The 19,917-nt window shown below is 38.7% G+C and overlaps 1 protein-coding gene across 20 annotated transcripts in view; it reads left to right on the forward strand.

The window, feature by feature from the left end:
- The window catches only part of LOC106034895 (uncharacterized), a 570,359-nt gene that overhangs the window by 248,539 nt on the left and 301,903 nt on the right, over positions 1-19,917 (forward strand). For 11 of the 20 annotated variants that reach the window (XR_010829466.1, XR_010829460.1, XR_007158133.2 and 8 more), the window contains 3 exons: positions 8,927-9,002; positions 9,573-9,758; positions 19,285-19,328. The exons of 4 other annotated variants lie outside the window; for them this stretch is intronic. The gene's annotated coding sequence lies outside the window, so the exon portion shown is untranslated. Of the gene's footprint in view, positions 1-8,888; positions 9,003-9,572; positions 9,759-19,284; positions 19,329-19,917 lie in introns of all 20 variants that reach the window. 5 more of the 20 variants (XR_010829470.1, XR_007158139.2, XR_007158135.2 and 2 more) reach the window with 2 other exon arrangements.

The raw sequence follows: 19,917 nt of genomic DNA on the forward strand, positions 1-19,917 counted from the left end.
TCCAGGGAGCTCCATGAAGATTTGCTTGTGCAGTTTCAGTGATTACAAGATGCATTTTATTTTCCTGCTTGTTACATGGGGCTCTTGTAGACTTAATTCTGTAAGATTTTCACAAGACATTGTAACATACGTGAAGAACTTCACAGAAGAGAAAAGAAAACGGTTAATGCTGAGAACCACCTGAGAGGTTGGTAATAAAAAGTAAAGCAATAATTTAGTTTGGAGAATTTGTGGTAGGAGTTGCTTATCTGTATAGTGTCTACAAAATAACCAATGCTTTATTTGAGTGTGATGTTTATTATTTAAGTGTTAGACCATGACTTTACACTGAACAGTGCATATGTTAACTTTCACCATCTGTGAATTAAAGTCTCTTGGATATTCAAAGATGAATGTTGTGAATCTGAAGGAGGCTTCACTTTCCAGTTATGCTATCTTTCTAATTGGTTTTAACGTTTCTTACAACTTGTTTCTAAAAAAAAAAAAAACCAAACAACAACAAAAAAAAAACAACATATTATTTAATGCAAAAATGCTGTTTTTCCAGTGTAAATCAGTATAATTTACACCTCATTTTCTCTTTTGGATAAAGAAGTATCTTCTCAAATAAAAGCAAATATATATCCCAGTGAATAATCGTAATAATAACAGTCATTATTTTTATTACTGGTGCCATACAGTTGTACCAGAAGGCGATCTGATTTCTTCCCTCTCAATTCTGTCTTCTCATCCCTTTTGTCAAGGATTTGAAAAGTCGTTGATCGTATTGCTGATATTGCACTGGAATACAATAGGTAATTGGACCTGCGCTAGTAATTACAAAATTGCATATATGATTAAAAGATAACAGTAAATGGATCTAACATTTCTGGCATGAATATGATAGAATGCTGCTGACTCGAATTTGTATGGAAAAAGATGTTATTTCTGTAAGAAGTTTTGACGGTCACCATTACCTGGCCACCCTTCCTAAGTTTATGCTATTATACCAGATTTTCTAAACAAGAATTCTAATTTCACATAGTCACATGCTAGCCACTGAATCTTATTTTTGCTGTTCATTTCACCTTGTGTAATATTCCATAGCCGATTCTTCAAAAGATGCTAGGTCACAGGAATTAGGACAGTTCCGTATCTCAACATCTAAAATATATTTGTAACATTCAAGCAGAAAGTAAGCTGTCAAAACGGGGGTGTATCTAACATTAGCTACACTGGTGCATCCTTCTTAATTTTGCTAAGAGGAATTGTATTTCCTCTAAGCTCCTTCCTGCGTTTTTTCACTCAGTCTTTACTTGTGTAAAACACTATTGTTAGCTATAATGAGAACATTTGAGCTAATGCAAGTGCTGCAATATCATTTATTTCTTTTATTAGCCATAAGTATTCAACGATACCTCTTCATTTCTTAGGCCTTAAAAATGTAACTCACAGCATGTTTTTGATGCTTTTAATGCTGAACCATTTAAAAAAACATGGAGCTTATGCCTGCTATTCAAAATAAAACTGAGGGAATAATTGTCTTCTTTCAGTTTAGTGGCTGAATTGCAAAACTAGGAGGAACTTAGTTCAGATGAAACCAAACTATTTTAGTAATATTTTGAGAAGATGGAAAAATATGACAATGGTCATTTTTCAGGCGACTTAAAATTTTTATTCAAGTTGCCATATTAAGTAGGCAAAGCCTATTAGCAAAAGAATAAAAAATGAAATACAGCTTCAAGATGAAATGCTGAAAAGTTTATTTAAAATTGTTTAATGTTTCAAAATAAACTTCTTTCAAAACCTCTTTTAAAGATTTTCAGTTTTCCTCCTAACTAACACTACTTGAAAAATCAGCTCAAATGGTTAATGTCTTCTCAAATCTCCACTTTTTATGTGAAAAAATAAAAATAATTAAAAAAAATGTAGCTTGCCTCGTTCTATCAAAGCTTTGAAATGCTTATCTGATATGAGTGGCTTGAGGAAAGTCTCTTAAAAGTTTCACCTTTCTACACACTGAATAGGAGTCTACATGAGATTTCAATGTTCTTATGTATGCCTGAAAAACATTGTGAGGATTCTTTTTTTTTTTTTTTTTGGAAGACTTAGTGCACAGTAACTCTATATGCTTTCATTTGAGGGAAGATAATAGAGAAAAATACTGAGAACTGGAGTTAGCTACAGCACAGAATTCTAAAAATACTTATAAAATAATAAAAGGCTCTACGTAAGGTTTCCTGTATGAGTGATCACTTTTAGACAGGTTCATACAAATTTGCCTTGGGATTCAAACTACCTTACAAATGCTCCCCAAAAATTAAAGTTTATGGGGGAAAAAAAAAAAAATCCCGAAGCATAATCTTTGGTTCCTCGTCAGTGATCAGGAATGCACAACTCACTATTTTCATGGAGGCAGAATAGGAATGCATTGGGTGGACAAGTATGTGTCCGGGAGAGGCAGGTCACATGTGCTGATAATATTTTGGAAGAAGGAATCATTTAAAAAAACAAAACAAAGCAGTCACTGGCTGACACCCTGTTTTTATTCAATTTCTGGCAGCTTTGAGAAAATGTGCTTTAAACAGAAAGTATAAGATACTTTTTACCGTTCATGAGACAGTCCCCACTAGTCCCTGAGGCTTGAATTGCTCAATATCACTTGGTATGGTTGGTAGATCAACATTTGGAATAATTGACATAGTCTTCAAAAATTTCTATTTAAAAGTATTTTGCTGGTTCAGTTTCTGATTTAACTTCTTAAATGTAAATTCTTAGAGTTCTATCTTAAATTCCCCAAATTGTTTTTTTTGTTTTTCTCCTTTCTCTGTGTGAGTGTATGCATGTGTGTTTACACACGGCGCATGTGTACAGATTTCAACATGCTTCAGCAAAGATGCCATCTGCTTGTGAGGAAATCCATATCTCTGCATTAAGTCCATAAAATGATTTGACTCACCATGCCACATAGCTCCCTGTAACCTTCCTTAAAGCTTATATGTCATGCAGACTCTGGAGTGATTTGCTAATTTTTGCCTTTCTACTCATATGCTGTCTTATTTCATTAACAGTGTTGACTGAAGTCTTTTTTCTCTAAGGACCAAATTCTAGTCTGTTATGAATTCCAGTCTGTGTAAATAAGTTAAACTTGTCAGTTTGTCTTAGAATTTGGTAAAGGATTCAAACCAGGGTATGATTCTTAAAATTCTGGGCTTGCATTAAAAAGCTACATGTAAATTCATGTAGCTTGATTGTATAAATTATTATTTTTTTTTAAACAGTTTTATTGAACTCAACAAGTAAACACTTTTTTTTTTTTTTTTTTCCTGTAAGTCTATGGGAAACTCCAGTGAGAACAATTTGTCTGTTTCTTGGAAAGAATAAAAAAAGGACTGTTCCAGCATTTTCATTGTTTCATTAAGAGATTATTGGTGCTGAGTGCATTGATTTGGCAGAAAAAAAAAACCACATTTTTTAGGAGTGTCAGTATGAAAACTCTTTGTGTCCATATTAGGAATGAATTACATTCTTCCTGTATTGGTTCTGTCTTTGTTTCTTCTTTGGCATGGTTAAGTGGTGATTATTCACCTTTCTTGGTAGAGTAGGAGCCATGAAACATCTCTGAGTTGAGGACTGTTTGTTTGTAGATACTGCCATGCACAGTGAGGCATCTACATAGCCTGGTGACTGGTGCGCTTACCTACTGAGACACCTGGTGTGCAAAGCCTGCTTTGGTGAAAATTTAGAAATTCTGTACAACGTAGGACATCAACAGGGAAAAATACTGCTTGCTGATGAAGAGGGGGAAGAGTCAGGTTCAGCTCCCCTTTAATAAAGGAAGAGAGAGAAGCCTGTATCTCCTGTACCATGACTGTATGCCTCCATCACTGGAGTATTAGAGAAAGGGTGTAAACACTTCTTTCCTTTTCTCTTTTTCAGTTTTAGAAATCTGATTTTTTGTTGTTGTTGTTTGTTTGTTTGTTTGTTTGTGTTTTTTTTTTTTTTTTTTTCAAATGCCTGGACTTGTGATGCTCTAGGGTTATTTTGTGGTTCTTTGGCAGAAAATACACATTTCGCTGAAATTCACAGGTAGTCTTAGAAATCCTCAAGCTACTTTTCTGGTAATAGATTATTTAGTCATTTCTCCACGTCTTGCCTCTTCCAGTTACAGTGTTGTCGTCTTGCACTGTGAGGTGCTGGTTGTTATGATCCCAGTGAGAAAGGCACTCAGACTCTGTGAGGTATCATTTGCAGTCCTGTTACTAGAGCTAACACTATAGGAGAGGAACAGCATAGGTAGCCTTACATTCCTTTAGATGCGGACAGATGTGGACAATGTATCATTGAAGAGGACTGACCCATGCACAACCCACCGTGCAGATCCCGTCCATAGCAGAGATTCTTCCCTTGCGGTGTTTCAAGCTGTTGTGGGGTTTTCTTACAAGGAAACAACTCCTTTCACCATTTCTACAGGCAAAGCAGAAACCATGTTTTCATGAGAGCTTCTTGCTGCCCTGTTCAATGCAGGCAAGGAATCACAGGCAGCGTAACTTCCAGCTGTAGGGCCGGGCTGGGCCTGCTTCGTAAGGTCTCACAGCACAGGTGTGGTCCTTCCCAGCCAGACAGCATGGCACATCCCGACTCCTTCATGTGCAACGGAGGGCCCTTCTGGTCAGGATCACTACAAATAGTCAGGCTACCCAGTCTTACAGGCTTTGTTTGCCAAGACAGCGTGGTTACAGGCTGTGAGCACAACTGCACACTGCCATACAAGAACTCTTACTTAGTAATTGTCAGTGATACTTAACCTGATGATTACTTCTTTGCCATTTTCATGGTGCTGTTCTTGAGCCATTGGCTGGTGGCCAAGCAGAGTCTGAAGTGACATGGGAATATAAATTGTTTAATCCTGTCTCTCCAGGACATACAGGACAGAAATTCTGCCTTGTCCTTGATTTGTTTATGGACACATTCATTACAGCAAGAAATGTTCTGTGAAAATGTTAGGAAATGATTTTTAGGTTGTATCCGTATGAATGCCACTGATAGTGGCAATGCAGCACTGAACATCTTCATCTTTTTCCTACCATGTAATGCTTTTCAGGATGGCCACATGCTTTCCCTTGTGAAATTCTTTCCATTCATATATTTTCTTTGTCAATGTAGTGTTGAATTTGCTTTGAATAACATGGGGAGCCTGTCTCTCCACAGGGAGAATAACATGTAGTTTCTTCAGTGGTAGGATTAGGGAACTAAAAATACTCATACCTGTGTTTGTAAGACTTTTGTGTTCCTTTTACATTTTACAAATGAAAATGGCTTTTCGGGAACTCTAATGGAAAAACAGCAAAAGAAAAACAAGCCTAACTGAACTGTAAACTAGTCGTAAAGTTCACCAAAGTATTTGTAGAAAGTTGTTTGCAGCACTCATCTAGCTCTGAGCACTAGTCACATTAACGATGCCAGTCCTTGAGGGATTTTTTGCAGTAGTATTACAAGAATTTTGGGAACACAACAGGATCTCCTACTTTTACTGTATCTGTTGAAAAATGAAACTAAGTTTCTTGTTTGTTTGCTTGCTTGTTTTTTCTTTTTTTTTTTTTTTTTTGTTTTGTTTTGTTTTTTCTTCCTTGCCTGACTTACTTTTTGGACTTTATCCCAATCTTTGATCATTTAGATACATTTTTTACAGAGTGGCAGCCTCCAGGAGCTCTTCACATATTTTTCTATTTTTACTGCAAAATTTGTTGAGTTACTGGATATATTTTTGTCTTGGATAAAAACTAAAGACAATAGGCTTTGTTTTGTCTTTATATGTATTTTCCAATCATCTTGCTGAAAATAGGTATACAATACAAATTTGTTCATCATTCCACCATCTTCATGACTCTGCTGTTTCAATATTTCATAGTTATTAACTGAATCTGTGCATCACCTGAGAAATACATGTGATAAAATTACTTGCCCTTACTCACACAGGAAAATGAGATAAATCAGGACTAAATGAAGTCACTTGAATCCCAGTCCCGTGAGGCTGGTTTGATCCTGATTGTGACTGGAATGATTTCATCTAGGGATCCTTGCAACACTGTTTTATTTTGTTTTCTGTACTGTAAAGATTACTAAAGCAATACTGCTGTAAGATGTATGTTTTCTCTATTGTGTATTTCCTCAATGTGTATTTTCTCTACTAGGAAAGCAAACCTTTCAGATGAATGGATATGTATAAAATGTTCTAATAATTTGATCCTTTATATTAAACCACTTAATGGATCACAGTGAACATGGGGACAAAACTGCTTTCTTCACATTGAATGAATGAGCAGCAGCAGCTAATAAATATCCGATCCCATGCCACAAACTTTCACTGAGACTGAGCTGAAGTACAAGGCACAATGTATTAGGAAAAAGTCCTTATATCTATGCATAAAAACTATTGCACTGCTTAAGTCACTCCTCTTTCTCATTTCCAAAGTCATGAAGTTTTCATTGGAGATTGCACATGTGCATGTACACACACACCCTGTCTAGACAGTGCAACTCATTTTTGGGGAAATAGGCTTTTAAACATGTACCTGTCAATGTAATGCTGTAAGGTAAAAACCTTGGGGATCCCCAGAGGCTTCTCATGTGGATGCTTCACTGTTCCAACAAAAGCATTTTGTTTACTTCTTCTCAAACCCGTTTCTGCATTTTGAAGATTACCAGGCTGACAATATGACATGGTGCATTAATTTAAACTTTGGTTTACTGGAGAAACTAGCACTGTACATGCTTATGATGGTAAAAAAGGGGAAAGAAGATAGCATTTCTGGTTATTTATCCCCAGCAAATGCATTTTTTTTCTAAAGTAAGTGTAGCTTTAGCATTACTTTTTAAAGTGTGATCCTACAAAATTGGTTCATTCTAATAAAGCAATTTATTATTGGGGCATAAAGTGTGGGTATTGTCATGTTATTAAGTACATTCACACCATAGTAATTTCAGCAGGAGTATAATAATCACCATTTTTGCAAACAGATTCTGTGGTTCTGTTAAGATTAAAAAATCCTTAAAAAAAAAATTAAAAAAAAAATGCCATACCTCTGTATTTCTTGGCATCACCGAAGATTGGAACAGAAAGTGTGCTCACATTATTTAAATTCCATCATCTAAGAGTAGAGGGTAATAAATATACAATATTGTGACACAAACTTTTATTAAACATCATCTTGATTTTTCTTAAAAGTGTGCAATTCAAAAGGTTCAACCAAGGTATTTTAGTAAAAGAACATTAAAAAAATGCAATTACAGGATTAAGCAAGTTTGTAAGGATATGTAGGAATAAAAGGTATAATACAATTAATCCTTCATGACTCTGATGGAAGATTCACTTCCAGATTAATTGCTCAATGAGTAATTCAGTGCATAGTATAAATGATAGAAAGAACATCAGTGCAGGAAAGCAAAACAAAGTAATCAAAGGGAGGTATTTGCAAATATTTATACACTTGCCATTATGACGTGCTTAATTGACTGTATTTCAGTTCTTTAAATGCCAGACAGACACAGAAATAACAGGAGAAAAGGTTGTTTTCTTAACCACTTGTGACACTTCAGGAGGGAAATAGATGTTCTCACACTTCCTGTAGTACTCTGTCAGAACAAGATATATTTGAAAAGAGGGAAATAAATTAAATACTTTGAATCTCCAGAATTTTATTCAGGGTAGCTGGTAGATTGTTTCTTTGAAATACTAGGAGAGGGCATAAATATATACATATATAGGGCATACTATAGACACCTAGGAAACTGTGGGGTGTAGGGGCTCAAGCTGCATTGTCATGAAGATGTGAAAACTTGTAGAGAAATATTTTCTTCCTGTTGTCTTTCTTCTTGCTACCTTATAATAGATAGCATTTCCCATGCTAAAGCTCTTAAAGCTAGATTATTTCTTTTCCAAGTGCCTATGCTGTTTATTAAGATTTCGCTCCTCTCAAAAGAAAGATTTTTTTAAAAAGATCAAGTTACAGTAGGATATCTAATAATATTAGGGTTTCAACAGTGTCAAATGGGCAATGAAGGTATACTGGTGTCTTGCAACATAAATGTATTTTTGTGCATGGACCTGGGACTAGTTCCTTGAAACAGCAGTCTCTCAAATGCATTTAAGTGACGATAGATACATAAAACATCAACCGTGAGACAACTGTGAGATTTTCCTATCTATGTTGTTATGAGAGAAAATAAGTGTAAACCTTATTGTGCATTTAAATTCATTGAAAATAAACACTAAAACCTTTTTGGCAGCATCACCTTAGCCATAAAGAGTGTGGTATGTGAAAAGTTGAATGAATGCTAGGTTACGCTGTACTTTCTGTGGCAAGAGCTCTGGTGGAATGTGACACTCAGAGGGCACAAGTTTTTGTACTGTTTTATGTAGACGATATAATGGTAGTTGTTGCTAAATAAAATCACTCTTTTTGAAACAAAACCAAAGAGCTCACACACTATCTTCTCTTCACTGGACATCAGAATCCTGAATATTTAATACTCGGAGTTTGCAGATAATCTAATTACTTGCAAATATAAAAGCCTTGCAGTGGGCCTATTGTCACTAAAATTAGACATTTCAAAGGCTGCTTAATGAGGATGTTTGATTTTTTAAAATTATCAGTCATGTATTCATGTATTTCCTCATCATGTATTTCCTTTTTCTTTTTTTTTTTTTAACTTGAGAATACATGGATTCTGAAGAACAGCAGTGTTGTGGGAGAAGGTACAATTTGCCTGTACGTACCTGACCTGGGGTGCTTTTAGTTGTCATCTCAACCCTATGCTTCCTGTGTGACTTAATTCCTACTTACTTTTGTCCTACATTTGTAAAGGAGGATAATAGTCTTCTGTTTTTCCTGATTTTCTTCCTGCAGGCAAGGATAATTGAACTGATCACTGTGTATTTTTGCAGAGCATGAGTATAGGAAATCAAAGTATATTGGCTCTCAGACCTCTGAACAAATGTGAAAAAACTGTGGAGACATCAGGTGGGAACTCTAAAATCTTTCCATATGTTCTTGGATATTTTGTTATTTTGGAACTCTAAAAAGCCTGCTTGTCCTCTCTGGAGGAAACATCACCGTCAGTTTCTGTACAGCCCCTTCTCTATGCAACTCTGCACGTACAAGTCAATTCACACTGCCACCCCCCTCACCAAGCCATGCTTAATTAGGAAATACTTTAGCTAGTAAGTCATGATTTTTTGTTTTATTTGTGCACATCAAGAGCAGGTCCACTGATGTACAGTTTATTATGCTGTTTTAAAACCAGCATCATAATATCAGATTCTCATTCTTTAGCTGATGCCTTTCACTTCATCTTCTGTCTCATCTTTTATACCTTATGGTCATAGGTTACTTAGATGAATGCTTGTTTTCTAATGTCTTTTGTTATTAGCTGCTTCTTCTTTCCTTCTCTTCCTCCTCCTTTTCCCTTTCTCAAGTCTTGCTTCAATAAATTGGATGTCATTTTTTGCTATCTCATTTAGATATGTAAGTCTCTAAATAAATCTCAGATAATCACTTAATCTTCTCTGTATTGATGCTTTTCAATTTTAGCTCTTTTCACTCACAGCCTGAAATTGCTAATCATTGAAAACAACTGGCTTGTTTAAACACCCCACTCATTAGCTTCTACACACAACAAAAAATTAGATGCAAGAGTTTCTAAGCTAGATGATGCAACAGAGAGCAAGAAAAAAAAATCTTCTTCTGTCATAAAAAGAACACATTGCAAGCAAAAAGGTAAGCTAAACTAAACTAAACTGAAGTAAAAATAACAAAATAATATTTTTCATGTCTCTTTGTGTGAAAACAAAAAAAAAAGTTTTGAGTGTTCTAGAGTCTATGGTTATTTACGCTCTGTGAAGTCAGAAGTTAGACTAATCCTACCAGGATTACAGGTGTTATTTTTAATTAAGTTGCCAAATTCATTAAGTTCTTTGAAATAATGGTAATAAATTCATATTGATATTTAGATGCTGGGAATTTCACATGGTAATGACTCATCACTGGTAAAAAGAGAAAAAAATATTATGTATACTGTCAATTAAGGGAAAGCTTAAAACAAGTTGTCTTGTTTTACTCGGCCTTATTTCTGACCAAGGAAAAAGTCACTGACAAAGTAGAATCTGATTGCTGACCCTTTTCCTAATGAAATACATACTTCCTTAGGGCTAGCTTTCAACATCTGATTTTCAGTTTACTACAGTGCAGCAAGATTCAAGTAAGATTTTTATAGCACCAATGCTAGATAGCAGGCATTAGAAAATGTAGTAAACAGCAGTCATTATATATAGAACAGACAATTCATACCCTGATGCGAAAACAAAGGTTATGATGTGATGAAAAACATTGTTTTGAAAAATCGATGCAGTGTCAGACAGGAAGTTTCATATAAACTTTTGTACTGTGACCATTAAATGGAATCACAGATCCTGAAAGAACGGACCTCACACGAGTTCTGCTAATTTTTGCTTTGTTTTCAAAGTGCTGCTGGCCAAGAAAGTAACAGAAAGGCAGCAACCAAGTTTTGCTTACTGAGTTTAGGAGAATTTTCCTTGTCACACTAATAAAATACTCTTTGGGCACTTTTAGTGGAAATGTGACTTTATGTAATGCTCACTTAAACTGTATCATACCTGTAGTAAATCCAGGTGAAAAGAAATAACATTCATATCCGTAAGATATTTTACACAAGGCAGTGTATATCATCTAAACCTTGAGGACAATCCAAATGCACCCGTTTACTTGCTGGGAAACAGAATAAGCTAAGGCGATGTTCTTTCTTTACAAATTTATCTCATTTGAACACATTTGTCATGGAGTAAGAGGAGGCACAACCAAAGCTGCACCTAGTGACTCATCTGTGGTGACTCCATGATGTTTTTCTCTGTGGGTCTTCTTAGTTTTAGCATAGCTGAAGGAAGGACTAGGTCTGAATTTGGTGTTTACATTACTTTTAGAGATGTACCATAAGAAAACTTGTATACACATTTGGGGTCTAGAGTATTTTCTACCAGTAGATGCATGTCTTGCAGAACTGTTCAAAAAAACTCAAGAATTCTCATAAAGCAGATAAAAAGATTCTCCATAGATACTCTTTCTGCATAAGTAATCAGTAAAGTTGAATTCTGAGGCTAAATGTGTGATGTTCTTGTTTTCTCCAATACTTTCCAATTTTTTAACATTAGATATGAGGGATGGAGAGTAAGAGAAAGATCTTTCCATAGTAATTCACTGTTCTTCCCTTGACCCATTTCAGAAAAGTAAAGGTGGCTGCTAAAGGCCACGAGAGTCCAAAAGCGTTCTGGAGAAACAGCTAATCGAATGTAACAACGTGCAAAACTGGGATAGAGTGCACTGCTGTGGTGGTTTTACCATGCTAGGCAGCTGAACTCCACCACAACCGCTCTCTCACTCCCCCTCCTTAGAAAAGGAGGGGAAGAAGTAAAGGAAAGAACAACTCACGTGTTGAGATAAGGATAATTTAATTAAAGGGAAAAAATAATTATTAAGGAAAGATTATTATTAATTTAACTAAAGGAAAAAAAGGGAAAGGGAAAAAGGCAGGGGGAAAGGGAAAAACAAAACAAAACAAGTAAAGGCTATGTGGAAGTGCAGAGGAAATAAATTATTCTCTACTTCCCACAAATGGGCGATGCTTGACCACGTCCTTGAAACAGGGCCTCAAAGCACATAGCCGGTGTTCGGGAGGACAGACATTTTCGCAACGAGAGCCCGCCCCTTCCCTCTTCTTCCTTTTTCCACCTTTTATTGCTGAGTGTGACATCATATGGTATGGAATATCCCTTTGGTTGGTTTAGGTCAGCTGCCCTGGTGATATTCCTTTCTCACTTTTTTGCTCACCCCCTAGGAGGGTTAGAGAGAGTCCTGATGCTGTGCCAGCACTGCTCAGCAGCAGACACAACACTGGTGTGATACCACTGCTGTTATAGCTATAAGTGCAGAGCACAGCACTGTATGGGCTGCTGCAGGGAAAGTTAACATCCCAGCCAAACCCAGTACAACCTCCACCCCTTATTCAATAACATTTGTGTCACTCTCAGGTCCCCCATACTTTCGCATATAAGTATTCTCATCACCATTGTTCGTTGTTCTTTAACAGATTGATAGGTAGGTATATCTTTTCATTCTATAGGTGTTTCTCAAGAAATGTTCATAAGAACTGTTGACGATTTAGTCTTCATCTGCCAAAGTGGTCACTCAGGGCAGGCATAGTTGGATGTCTGGACGCAAGCACCAGCTTAGCTCAAGTCCTTGTTGCACTTGTCCGCTTCCTTGCAAAGTTGACCTGTTGTTGATCCTGCAGCGTCTTCCTACAACATATAACTTAGATTACAGATTAGTTTTCTCTCAAGGTTAAATCTCCTTGAGGCACACACCTGATATCCCCGTTCTTTTGCATGACCCACCAGGTATACCCCAGTCCTTGGGTGAAGACAATCCCATGAGTGGGTTTGCCTTTTCCCGAGGCAGGAGCAACCCACACCGCCTTCCCCATCCACTTCCCTACATGCACTACAGGTACTTTAGCTCCTTTCACCTTGTGTAGGGGTTTTGTTTCAGCGGGACCAGCACGGCTGTCAGACCCCCTGTTGTTAACTAGCCAAGTGGCTTCTGGTAGATTTATTTCCCATTGTTTTCATAGTCTTTAACAGTCCATTGTACCTCTCAACCTTCAGCAATCCTACAGTGGAAGGGTCTTCTGAAAGGCCAGGCAGGGTAGACAGCTGCCTAATCTTCTCTGTGCTCAAAGCAGCTATGCCAAAAGCCCACCGGTACCCTTTTGGATCCTTGAAGTACCCTCTCTTGAGGTAGTCTATGCCAAGGATGCATGGAGCCTCCGGGCCATTCACAATGGGATGCTTTTGCCACTCATTCCCAGTTAGACTCACCTCAGCTTCCAATACAGTTAGCTGTTGGGATCCCCCTGTCACTCCAGAGATACAGATGGGTTCTGTCCCTTGGTAGCCTGATGGCATTAAGGTACATTGTGCGCCAGTGTCCACTAAAGCTTTGTATTCTTGTGGTTCCAATGTGCCAGACCATTGGATCCACACAGTCCAATAAATCCGGTTATCTTTCTCCACTACCTGGCCAGAGGCAAGGTCCCTCTATTCCTGGTTGGAGTGTCTGCCGCTTACTTCTTGCAAATGAGAAGCAGAGGTCCCTTCATCAGGGTCAAGAATAACATCAGCCCTTCTATTGCCTCTGGGGAACTGCCCAACAGAAACTGGAGCAGCATTTTTCTTAGGAGACCCTCTTCTTGCTGCTCTATTTTCTTGCAGTTCATGTACCCGAGCAGCTAGGGTTGAAGGAGGTTCACCATCCCACTTCCTCATATCTTCCCCGTGGTCATGCAGATAAAACCACAAGGTGCCACGTGGTGTGCGTCTTGGGTACTCTCTCCCTCGAGCAGGAAAATACTGATTCTTAGCGGCTGAAATATCACTCCATCTGGATGAGGAGGGATATGCTTGTTCTAAGAGATGGTCAAGCCTTTGGGACAGTTTCTTCACAGCTGAGACACAGGCCTGTAGCAGAACAGAGAGATTGTTTTCATATTTTTGAAGCTGGCAGGACAAATTATACACTGTTGGTCCCATCCCCTCATCCCAATTAAATACTGCAAGCGTACTGGCATCTGATGATGGTGCACTCCACACAAATTTACGCCACATGGATGCTGTGCACTGTACTTCATCGGGATCTTCTGGTGTCTGGGCATTGTCCAAATCACTATAAACCATCTCCAGCACAGCTAATTCCCGCAGATGCTGGAGACCTTTATCCATAGAGGTCCACTTGCCTACTTGATATACAATATCTTCCTTATGTAGATACCTTTCTTTCACAGCTGCCAGGAGTCGCCTCCAGAGGCTGAGAACCTGTCTCTCTCTCCCAATTCCTTTGTCAATTACCATTTCTCTAGAGAGGGTTCCCAGCTGCTTGGCTTCATTGCCTTCTAATTGTTGGCTATTGGCCCCAGTATCCCAGCATCGAAGCAGCCAGGTGAGGATGTGTTCACCTGGGTGTCGACCATAATCCTTTCGTATTTCTCGCAACTCACTCAGGGATAGGGATCAGGTGGTTTCTGATTCCTTTATGATTTCCATCTCGGATCAGGTGGTTTCTGATTCCTTCATGATTTCCATCTTGTCTTCCTGCTGTTTTTGTGATGGTTCTGCTTTAGAGGTGCCTGCCTTTTCCCCTTCTCCCTCCTTCTTAGGAGAGGCTTCTTCCCTTACTAAACGAGCTGACTTCCATTTCCATTGTTTTTACTTGACTATGGGGGCGACTGATACAATAGTCGGATGGTCCTCTGGGTCAGCCACAGTGTGTGTTACCTGGTCATCAGATTCAGAGATCTCCTTGTTCCAGTGCAGACTGGATCAGTCCATGGCAAATGGTAGGGCTGTGTTTCCACCCCTGGAGCAGTCGATTCCAGGTGTACTGGATGCCCCTCCAAGTGAAAGCAAACTGCGGTCTGCATGCTGCTGCCAAAGGGATGGAAAAAAATGCATTAGCAATATCAATTGTGGCATACCACTTGGCTGCCTTTGACTCTAGTTTGTACTGGAGTTCTAGCATGTCCGGCACTGCAGCACTCAGCAGTGGCATGACTTCGTTCAGGCTGCAATCGTCCACCGTTACCCTCCACTCGCCATTAGACTTTCGCACTGGCCATATGGGACTATTAAAGGGTGAGCGAGTCTTGCTGATCACTCCTTGGCTCTCCAGCCGATGAACCAACTCATGGATGGGTATCTGTTGTACAGGAATCTACTGTGTAGAGGAACACTGGTGTGTTCACATGCATTTTCTGCTGCAGCATCTCTGAGTAACATATTCTCATTAAAAAAAAAAAAATAATCATTGATGTATTTTTTTATTTGGGGCATTGTTCTTTCAAAGTGGACATTTCCTATCCAGCAAGATTGGAGCTGATTTATTGTTGGATTATTCTGGTAAACTGTGAGAAACACGTACATGCTCATGTTAATTTCGGTGAAGCCAGTCCTCATGGTACCTTTACTTTTGACAGGGAATATTTTATGTCATTAAAATTGTATGCAAAAAATGCGCAACTGTAGATAGGTAAAAATTCTTCAAAACCAGCAAAAAACTTTATGCTGAACATGGCTTCTCTTTCTACAAAGAATCAAAGCAAGGAAATTTAAGCAAATTTTAAAGAAAATGAGGGCCAGCCCTTATTTTGACACAGGCTGTAAAGCCACCCACAGCTCTCATTGTATCACCTGTCCTTGCTGCACTGAATCAGCAGCGTCTCTTGTCACTCACTGCAAAAAAAGGTTTGCTGCTGCAGATATTTTTCAGCAGAGCACAATATGAGAAAGGGACAATGAGAGGGAGGCCTCTGAAAAGTTATAAAAAGAGAGAAAACAAAAGGGAGAAAAACAAAAGAAGAAAAAGAATAAAGAAGTGAAGGTACACGGTGGGCTGGTGGAAAATAAAGAAAACTGCACACAGGTGGGAAATGATTAATTTTCTGACAGTTTATAAAAATAGGTAGTGAATCTGGAAAGGAATCATAACTGAGCCAGTGTAGGAAAACTCGTATATCTTTATGCATGATTTTTGGTGAAGTAACATAAAGAGAAATGACTTTGCTTCTGATGCAGAGGATCCCTCACCCTGGGCTAGATTCTCCTTCTATTCGTAGCACCTCTGTACAAAATACTGTACAAAATACTGAAAAAAGGAAATGATCCCAGAAGTATTTTTATTTCATCACTCTTTTTTTTTTTTTTTCCTGTTGACTGTTACATTCTTAGGAATAGTACCATAGATTGGTATTCAGGAAAAGTTTTTTATAATGCTCACTTGAAAGATAGCAACTTTCTTTTTTGTTCATAATAAGAGCTGACAAACAACCTGTCTGAATATGTTTGCAAATTAATCACAGAATTCCTACATTAGTTTAATTTATCTTATCTGCTTCAGTTTCTTAAGTTTTACTAAAATCAAAAAGCTTATACTTTAAAGATCATTGTGTCCAGTTGTGTCCTTCAGCATTCCTGATATGTCTGGTTCATGTTCTTTTAAATCTGTCCCATGTTTAATAGTAGGTGAAGAGCTGAGTAAGGACCCCAAATAAAAAGTGATCTTGGAATTAGCTGCTAGAATATCAGTATCTCACAGATGGAAAAGGGGGTACAGGAAAAATGGGGAAACTGGGGTGAGAGGAATGGACAGAGCCATCCTGTTCAAGCTGCCATCTGGGATGCAACACTGTGGCATCTCATGAGGTGAACTCATCACATGAGGGGACCTCACTTGCAAAAGCTGGCAGAAGATATGCTTCCTTCAGCCAGCAAGGGACATACCAGTCTTGTCTCCACATCCTCTTTCCTTGTGCTACCCAGCACTGAAAACACACTGGACCTTTATATTATGGCAGGAGAAAATAGCACACCCAGGAGCAAGTGCTGAAGTCTATTACATAGACGTATTGCATTCCTAAATTATATCACCGACAGGTTTGAATGTAATGACTATGACATAAAAAAAAATATTTTAATTTGTGTGCAATGTGTTTGAAGGCATCTTGGGAATCTACTCACGCAGAATGCTTCATACAGAATATCTTTCTGTAATAGTTTGTCTGGTTTTTGAGCCCTAAGAATTTCTCTGTCATCTTTCTCCAGCTTCTGTTACCACTTGTTTTATTTTATATATATATCTATATCTGTACATATATATATATATGTACACAAAAGCACAGCTATGCCTTTGTGGTGGTTTTACTTGGGTGGGCAGCCGAGCTCCACCACAACCGCTCTCTCACTCCCCCTCCTCAAAGAGGAATGGGGAGAAAATACAATGAAAAAGGCTCAAGGGTTGAGATAAAGACAAGGAGATTGCACAGTAATTATTGTGACAGGCAAAACAGACTCAGCATAGGGAGATAGTAAGATTTATTACCTATTACTAACAAGCTAGAGAAGTGAGAAACAAAGGAAAGAAACCAAAAGCACCTTCCCCCCATCCACCCTCTACCACCTCCTCCCCCCCGAGCAGCGCAGGGGAACAGGGGAATGGGGGTTATGGTCAGTCTATAGCGCTTCTTCTCTGCCGCTCTTTCTCAGTCACTTTCGTCCCCTGTGCTGTGGGGTCCCTCCCACGGGATGCAGTACTTGCTGAACTGATCCGGTGTGGGCTGCCCACAGGCAGCAGCTCTTCAAGAACTGCTCCAGATATGGGTCCGTACCACGGGATCCATCCCTCAGGAGCGAACTGCTCCAAACTGGATCCCCCACGGGCAGCAGCTCCTGCCAGGTCACCTGCTCCTGCGTGGGCTCCTCTCCACGGGCTACAGGTCCAGACCAGAATCTGCTCCGGCAGGGGTCTTCCACAGGCCACAGCCTCCGTCGGTGCAGGCCCACCTGCTCCACCGTGGTCTCCTCCACGGGCTGCAGCATGGAACCCTGCTCCACCATGGTACTCCATGGGCTGCAGGGGGACAGCCTGCTTCACCATGGTCCTCACCACAGGCTGCAGGGGACTTCTTCTCTGGCACCTGGAGCACCTCTCCCCCTCCTTCTTCACTGACCTTGGCACCTGCAAGGCTGTTTCTCCCTCCTTTCACTCTCCCAGCTGCTGTGTGGCGCAGCGTTTTTTTTCCCCTCCGTCTTAAATATGCTCTCACAGAGGCGCAAAACAACATCACTATATTGACTTGGCTCTGGTCAGCAGTGGGGCCCTTACCTTACATGGGGCAGCTTCTAGATTCTTCTCACAGAAGCCACCCTTATGGCCCCCTGCTACCAAAACCTTGCCATGTAAACCCACTACAGCCTTTTGGAAAAGAAAAACCTCCAATACCTTCAGTTAACTGTGCAACAGTATTGACAGTTCGCTGTCAGTTTTTCTCCATTGTGCATTTTTCATTATATATGTTACATTGCTTTTTACCATTGATTTTAGCTTGGCCAGGAATTTAAATGACTGCTAATTTAAGAATGTGGTGAGGCCCATTTACTGCAGAATAACAGTGATTGGCTTGAATCTAAATACCTGCTAAGGGCTGTTGTTAAGCTCTGTTTGAGGCTGATCACTTTATTAGGTTTCTTTAAAGCATTACCTAGGAATTCAAAGACAAACATAGCTGGTTTTGAGCAGAAGTTTGAGAACCTAGCTGTAATAAATCCAGAATTAGCCAGTGTTCCTGAATAACATGTATATTAAAACCAAATGGAGTCTAATGGAAGCTACTGAGTCTCTCAGGTTCTTGATGCTAGAAGTCATGGTTTTAGGAGTTTCTCTATTACGATGAGTTTAAATAAAATGATTAGTTTTGTAGAATTCCCAGTGTTATAGGATCAAAGGCATCTAAGTATTACATATATTAGTCGAAATAAATAAAAGACAAGAATATATTTTTTAAAATAATATAACTTAGGAAATTCTTTCTTGTATGAAAATAATAATTTTAATTTGACACATCCTGTAAAATGCACCATTATTCACTGTCATGTTTTCATGTAACGAGCAGGATAGCAAACCTATGTTAGTATCATTTATTTTAATCCTCCCTAAACAAAGGGATGTGAGTACCATTAGTCCTTTCTTGTCTGGGGTTCCTAATGGCTCATTCAGGTTTATATTATGTGTTTATTAATTTCTCTGTAAATCATACCATTCCGTTTTGTGACCCTTGAACTCCTTGTATTCATGCTGTGGACTGTCAGAGAATAGGTCGTGAGTCTGAAGTCTTTTCACCCTTAGAAAACTGAGGCTAGTTCCTTAAGTTCGTTTATGACACACAGAGCTTTGTGTGTGTGTGTAGGCACCAGTCCTTTAAGTTAAGACCACAGCTACCTCAGAGCAAGTGAGAAGTCCCACTGGAACTGCAACCCACTGCTGAAATTTCCCACGCATCCAGGCTGGCTGAACTGTATGTGGAGAATGTTTTGTAAACCTAAAAACCTCACTTGTTTATAGCAGTAGCCTTCCTCAAATAGTATAGGTTATACTCAACAATTCACTGAGAGATGTTGATAAAATCTCTTACACTTTTTGTGCTCCTTACACATGTGGAAAGGAAGTTCTTTCAGTTTTAGTTCTTCGGGATAGATTTTAATGTTTTGAGTCAGGAACTCTCACTTATTGCATGGCAGGTCTGGGACTATCCCAGTTACTGTCTCTGAGAGAGACTGTGGTGCAAGTAATTTAAACATAAAAATATATTGAAACTAACGCAACTTCATACTTACACATATTTCAGATAAAGTGTGGACCCAAACAGCTGCAAAGCGAGGTGGTAGCAATGTAAGTATATGCCAGCATAAATGTTATTTTTTGAATGCAGAAACTTAATAGTTTAGCCTGAGTAGTTGATGCAAAACACTTCAAGCTACACTGGGTGTTCTCACACCAACAGGTAACAGGTGATGAGAATAGGCAATAGAAGATGAAAATATATGCAACAAGGACAAGAAAAGAAGTGAAAACAACTGGTAATTCAGATTGTGAAGCAAAAAATACAATGAAAGAGACCATTAATATGAAAGTAATATGGAAAACCAGAAAGATTCTCATGGCTAATAAGATGGCAGGTGTATATTTGTTTAGTAGTTTTTAACTTAATTTAAAACCCCTATAAACATTTTTGGAAGAATTCTCAGTTTGTTACGGTTTTACTCTTGAATATTTTTACGTACCAACATCCATGAATAACAACCAGAGCTCAGTTTTTGGAGCATGTGGTACTTATGCTCAAAAATAGTGTGTTAATACTCACAGACAATGCTCAGCAAAAGCATAACCTTTTCCCAGGTCAGGACTGGGAGACCATTTTTATTCCTTACCAGTATGTGGTCATACTCTGTGTATCAGATGGGATCAATGTATGTGTTTT

The sequence above is a fragment of the Anser cygnoides genome, chromosome 2, assembly GCF_040182565.1.
Source record: "Anser cygnoides isolate HZ-2024a breed goose chromosome 2, Taihu_goose_T2T_genome, whole genome shotgun sequence".
NCBI lineage: Eukaryota > Metazoa > Chordata > Aves > Anseriformes > Anatidae > Anser > Anser cygnoides.